The sequence below is a fragment of the Nannospalax galili genome, unplaced genomic scaffold (genome assembly GCF_000622305.1).
Source record: "Nannospalax galili isolate Female #2095 unplaced genomic scaffold, S.galili_v1.0 scaffold60, whole genome shotgun sequence".
Taxonomy (NCBI): Eukaryota; Metazoa; Chordata; class Mammalia; order Rodentia; family Spalacidae; genus Nannospalax; species Nannospalax galili.
Window position 1 is genome coordinate 501098 of NW_008346989.1, and position 6678 is coordinate 507775.

The 6678-nt window shown below is 45.8% G+C and overlaps 1 long non-coding RNA gene across 2 annotated transcripts; it reads right to left on the reverse strand.

Annotated features, from left to right (window-relative positions):
* Positions 1-1413: 1413 nt before the first annotated feature.
* Positions 1414-5125, reverse strand: LOC115072084. 2 transcript variants are annotated; one of them, XR_003851146.1, is made up of 4 exons: positions 5037-5125; positions 3306-3437; positions 2707-2786; positions 1414-2393 (listed from the first exon to the last, which is right to left on the reverse strand). It is a non-coding gene; the product is annotated as an uncharacterized LOC115072084 (long non-coding RNA). The 2 variants fall into 2 exon arrangements; XR_003851145.1 differs by having other exon boundaries at positions 1414-2786.
* Positions 5126-6678: the final 1553 nt, after the last annotated feature.

Below are 6678 nucleotides of genomic sequence, written 5' to 3' on the forward strand. Positions count from 1 at the left end.
GCAATTTCCAGAGCAAAGATACATCTCTTTCAAAAGTGGCTATAAAATTTTTAGGTTCACAGTTGAATTAATACAGTTATACAATATCGAACTTGGTATAAACCCTGTAAGACATAAAATCGAATGAGTTTTTAACCTTTAAAAAAGGAAGAGCCTTTCTTTCATAGACTTGCCTGAGCTGGCCTGAGAGGAGAGATGGGGTAGAGATGGAGAGCTTGGAGCTGGAGGTGTTAGGAAGACAGATAAAGGGAGTAAAGGGCCAGGTCACCTGCCAAGGGCTGACTAGGGGCTACTTAGGAAAGGTAAAGGGAGTCTGGCCACTCTGACCTACTCAGATTCATGACATGTCAGCCTTGAAGCAATGTGTGGCTACTGACTTCCCACCCCAAGGGCCTGAGCAGAGTGTCCGTGTGAAGCCTTTCCTAAAGTCAGATTACAATTCATACGCTGATTCCATCAATGCCCTCTGGGTTGGGAATGGGTACTATAGGCTTGAATTTAGAGCCATAAACCCTAATTCTGAGATTTCTGCTTCAGAACAAAGGAAATTCCAATCCAGTTCAAGTTCATAGCCAATGTCTGCTAGGGAACCTCTTCTAGTGTGAGAACTCTGTCTCCCTCTGCTCTGACCCAGGGAGAACTGAGCTCCTATCAATACACCATGCAGGTCTGTATGCTGTGGAAGTTGCCAGGGTGGACAAAGTTGGGGGAACCCATTAGGATCACTTAGACCTAGAGTCACACAGGGCAGAAAAAGTCAGCAGGGAGCATTAGCTTTTCTGCACTTTCACAGTGCAGTTGTTTTTAAACCTGAGTCTGAACTGCGCTCTGGTTGTTTTAAGTTCTTTTGAGAATGAACATGCCTTGATCTGTCCTCACAGGCTGAAGACTCTGATGGGAACTGTCTTTTCAGAGAGGACTCTGGCCTTGAATGTCACCAGGGCCTGTCCAGTGTCTGTGGCAGAGTATAGACACGCTTCCTTTGTTGTGAGGCCCCAGTCTTCTTGATACCCGAGCAGCCCCCCAGGAACCAGGACATTCCCTGCGAGTCCCTGCCACTCGCTGGGGTGGGGACAAAGCAGGGGATCCTTGAGACAGGTCTACAGAGCAGGCCAGATGGCAAGGCTGGTGCGGAAGATGACACCTCCTCTTAGTGACTAGTGCACTGCAAACAAGAGTTGGGACTTTCCATATCCCAGTAATGGCAGCAGCATTACTCTGTGTCATTTTTCCATGGTCTAATGAATCTATGGTAGAAGAAAGCATTTCATGAAAGAGTTTTTAGTGTATTTGAAAAAAAAACCACCCTTTAGCCAGATGGATGAGAAGTGACTTTTTTTCCAGAGTATCTGTATGTTTTTGGACATTCTAGCAAAGCAAAAGTCTAGAAATGTCAGTTTGCTAAAAGCAGGGCAAAACCACATTCTCTCCCTGAAGAAACCCTAGAGCTGAGAGGGGAGCTGGATGTGTCTCTTTGGACTACAGGAAGGCAGCACTGCCATCTGGACATAGACAAGCCTGGAGGGGACATCAGAACTTAGCTCTACGGGAGGTCCTGGCCCCCTTGTGATGACACAGGGAGATGCAGACAAACACAGACTTGTCAGCCATCGGGGGTCGAAGCATTTTGGAAAAGTGCTGGGTGGCTTCGAGCTTTTAGAATCCATCTCGGTGCACGGATCTAAACCCTGGCAGTTAAAAGCAAACCTGTCACGGAGCCTGGAAGAAGAGCTACTTGGCGACTCTGGGACTGCAGAAAGTCCAGCCAAGTGCCTGGATCGGTGGTTAGCGGTCCTTCTTCATCACCTTAAGTCAATGTTCTTTTCTAAAGCGCATTTGAGAAAGTGCTTCAAGTCTGAACACTCATCTGTCTTTAGGCCAAGCTCTAAGCAATGTGGCAGTTGGGGAGCATCTGTTATTTATAAGTTCCCTAGGTTGTTTAGTGGTGATAGGAAACTGCTTACTTAGCAAGCTCTGCCGAACTCAGTAAGCCCTCCACACACACAACCATCAGGATCTGTAAAGCCCCATCATCACTAGATCAGATCAAAGATACTGATGGGTTCTTCCAGGGGTGTGGACACTGCCAAGAGTGCCTGAGTTCACTTGCCAAACGTTTGTCAAGTTCACTTGAGCTAAGTCCATCCACCAGGTGAGCCACACAACCTTTCCTCACAAGCAGCTCCTGTTCTACAATCCCCCAGGACATTTAAATTTTTGATTTGTAACAAAGTCATTTTGCGTAGGAATCCCAAGATCTGAATATGGCGGAGCTGGCCATTGTGGGTGAAGGAGCACGGAGGCCAGATCCCTGGTGCACGCACTGGATGGGGAAGAGTCCTCACGGTTTTCAGACTGCTTTAACACTACCGCTGAATCAGCCGTCAAGGACCCTGGTGGAACAAGCTGTGATGTAACCCTCTGACAAGGCTAAGCCAACACCTCTGTACCAGTAAAGCACCTGTATTACCTAAACCGAGTCACAAAATCAGCAACGTATAAGCACATAAACTGCCACTTCACCTTATCTAAACACAGGAAGCTCAGAACTAGTGCTAGCGGGCATTACGAGGCTGAAGTGCTACTTTGTGCAATGAACTCCCCATTCTTCTCTTTGTTTCTGACCCTTCTGCCCCTCCCCCGGCCCCCGTCTCTTCTTTGGAAATTATTTTAACAAAGGAAGTCTTCATCGTCTAATAAACCGACCTACTATTCACTAATGGGCCAAATGCCACGTTCACACACCTCCCCTGAGAGTTCCTGTTCTGGTTTCCAGGAAGACACACCTGTAAGGGCGAAAAAGAAGTCACACACATCAGAGCATCCTTAGGCACGCCCCAGCCCTCCACACAAGTCCGGAAGAGCCGCCCTCACAGTCATGCAGACATAAGTTAGTGGGCATCGGGCAGCTCTAGACACACTGATAATCTCGGGTGATTCTCAGAACCACAGGCAGGAAACAAGTTTTGTGAGGACATATTCAGTCCGTCTCTGTTATTTGTTGGTCTATTATTGCTACATAAAGAATTACTTTAAAAAGAGAAGTGGGAGTTGGAGAGATGACTCAGCGGTTAAGAGCAACTGACTGCTCTTACAGAGGACCAGGGTTCGATTCTCAGCACCCACCGGGCAGCTAACAACGTCCATAACTTCAGCTCCAGGGGAATTCTACTCCCTCATTTGACTTCTGCAGGCATTGCACAGCACAGGTGCGCTTACACACATGTAGGCAAATGCACTCATACACATAAAATAAAAATAAAAAAGAAGAATTTTGAAAGAGGTAAAATTTAGAATAATTTTACCTGATTGAGGAGAGAGTAGAGGGAGGGACACATTAGGAAGACTGAGCAGCCTGGCCCTCAGAAACAGAGACGTGCTACACCGTGGCCCGTCGGGCTAGCCAAAATGCTGAGATGAGGGTTTTGTGAAAGGCCCTGTTTCAAAAAATACGGTGGAGAGTGAGGAAGGTACCTGACATCAACCACGGTCTGCACACACTTGAGCATGGGCAAGGCCCCTGTGCATGCACACGCGCGCGCGCACACACGCGCGCACACACACACACACACATACATATGCACACATGCATAGATATACATGCTTACACCACACACAAATACACACACATGCATGGACAATGTCCAAGAACTTGGAAGAATAACCAAGTTATCATACATCCAAATAAAAAATTTACAGTTTTGCTATGTGTGGATTAAATGATACTCATTAGTGCATTTAACTGTCCATACAGAGTAGCATAGCCATAATATACAGACATATGTTTCAAACCATTCTAGAGAATTATTTCCATATGATGGCATTATGGTGGCTGTTTTGATTTTTTTTTCTGTAAGCTTTTCAAATTCTGGAGTGAGAATAAATTACTTTGAAAGTCGGAAATAATCACTGGGTCACTGTAAATAAATTAAATGTAGGGGCTGGAGAGATGGCTCAGTGGTTAAGAGCACTGACTGCTCTTACAGAGGACTTGGGTTTCGTTCCCATCACCCACATGGCAGCTAACAACTGTCTATAACTCCAGTGCTAGGGGATCCAATGTGTTCTCCTGGCCTCCACAGGTACTGCAAGCATGGGTGTGCTTACATACATGCAGGCAGAACACTGATACACATAGAGGAAAAATAAATAAATAATAAATAAATGCAGAGGGGGCATCCAGTGCTCCTTCCTCTAGTGTCCCCCAAAGCATTAAAAGAATGTGAAGAAACCTGCACCCACAGATGCTGAAGGACCAGGTGAACCATAACGGCAGCGGAGAGATGCGGTCTTCCCCTAACAAGGTCTCAGTGGCTACACCGCAGGACTTCATCCATTCCTTCTCAACTGCAGCTCTCCGTAGTCTTGACAGCTCCCTCCCGAGTTTCATTTTCTCCTGAATTTTTCCTCAGATACCTAATAATTAATTTGAAAGTCCTGTTCCCAGCTCTGATTCTGGGGCCTGAAAACCATTTTGTTGCTGTTTACACCTCTTGGTGAGGCTCATGTTCCTTCGAGCATCTCAAATGTTGTGGTACCCGAAACATCGCACACTGAAGGGCAGTCAGTGTGAAATTTTGTTTTGTTTTTACTTGTTCCTGGAGAATGCTATCTCTTCCCTGGGTCTGATGAACAAAAAGGAGAAGTATCCACTCAAGTCTTACCAAAAGTCATGGTGAAGCTAGGCCAGGCCAGTCTCGGCAGTGTGCACCTCACCTGAGCCACAGTGAGTGACGGGTGCCCCAGCCAGCCTCAGCACTGACAGCCCGTGGAGAGAACATCTACTTATTTCACACATGCCTGTGATCCAGGCGGTTGGGTTGGGCTGCATGAGGCCCCAAGTTCAAGGAATCGGAAGGACAGGAGGCTGCAAATTCTGCTTCTTTGTCTCACTTTACTACCTTTTAAAAATACAAAATTGGTGTAGTACCAAGGATTATTTTCAATATAAACAAGTCTCCATTTCCTTTGGTGATTTTCCAGCCTCTAATCCCTCCCCCCTTGTCCGATGCTGCTGATGGCCTGGCTGAACTCACCTTGACCTGGCAGTCTGCTCGGTGCTGACAGGCTTTCTTCTCCAGCTTCTCTGACTGAGACACCTGCATTTGATCCCAGAAGAGTCCAGGGCACTTTGACTTCTGCGGAAGGCCTCTTCCTGTTCCTCCTCCTCCTCCTTCTGTTCCTGCTCCTCCTCCTGCTCCTCCTCCTCCCTCTCCCTCCCTCCCCCTCCTCCTCCCCCTCTCTTTCCCCTCCCCCTCCCCCTCTCCATCTTTCTCAAGTTTTATGTATCCCAAGCTGAATTCAAACTCACTATGTAGCCAAGGATGACTTTGAATTTCTGATCATTGTTTCTACTTCCTGAGTCCTGAGATTACAGGCACAAATATCACACCCTGAGGATGTGGTCCTGGGGAACTGAACCCAGAGTTCCCTGCATGCTAGGCAAGCACTCTACCATGTGGGCTGCATCTCCAGGCCCTGGAGTGTTGTTATCCTCTGAGACAGCTGAACCAACCAAGCCTTGTTGTGAACATTCTTACAGTCACAAGCTTCTTTGGTTTTTATTTTTCTTCTTTTATTTCTATGATGAGATATAATTAGTATCTAACATTTTTAAATGTCAGTAAGTTTTAAAATGTCAAGCCAAGAATGTATTCTCACAATGAATTCTTCACAGAAGAAATTGCCTGTGGATGGGAATGGGTAATGTTTTCACTGTCCTGTCTCATGTTCAATATTCTGTGTGCCGAGCAAGTGGTGATGAACTTTGAAAGGCCTGTTCTATGTTAGCTGCTCTGGCTCTACAGTGTTGGCAGGTTTTAACAGAGACTTTGGTTACTATTAAATTAGATTTAAAATAATTTGGTGTTGGCATTTACCATAGCAATTGTGTCTGGCCAACACAGCAAAATTACCATGGTGAGCAGTCCTAGGTCATGGCTCTTTTTCTTGCAGGCCAATTAGCTTCTCCCCGTTCTGAGGTCACACATGACAGTCACCCTCCTTCCCACAGTCTTGGCTGGCTATTTGAAAGACATACTGGGTGACAGAATTTGAACACAAATCCATGTGTCAGCCATGCCTCTTATGCCTCTTGTTTAACATAATTCATTCTTCAAGACTCTAATTCTGTGCTGGTGAGATTGCTCAGTGGTTAGAGAAGTGTCAACTGGTAGAAAGAAAAATTGACTCCTGCAACTTGTACTCTGACCCCCCCACATACATACATACACACACATAGATACACATACACACATACATACACATACACACATACACACATGCATACATACATATACCTACACATATATACACATACACACATACACACACATACACACACACATAAATGCAATACCAATTGTTTTTAAAAAGACTAATTCTGCACACACACAAACTCTCAATGCTGAACTCTGATGGGGTCCCCACAGGTGGTGGTACAGAAGACAGCACATTTGCTCAAAGCAAAGTTCTCGTTAAATCACGTTTATATTGTAGGGCATGGTGCCAATGCCTTTAATCCCAGAAACTGGGAGGTAGAGGCAGGGGGTCTCTGTGAGACTGAGGCCAATCCAGTCTACATAGTGAGTTCCAGGCCAGATGGGACTACAGAGAGACCCTGTTTCAAAAAAAACAAAACAAACAAATCATGTTTGTATTAAAGGATTCTTGAGGTCT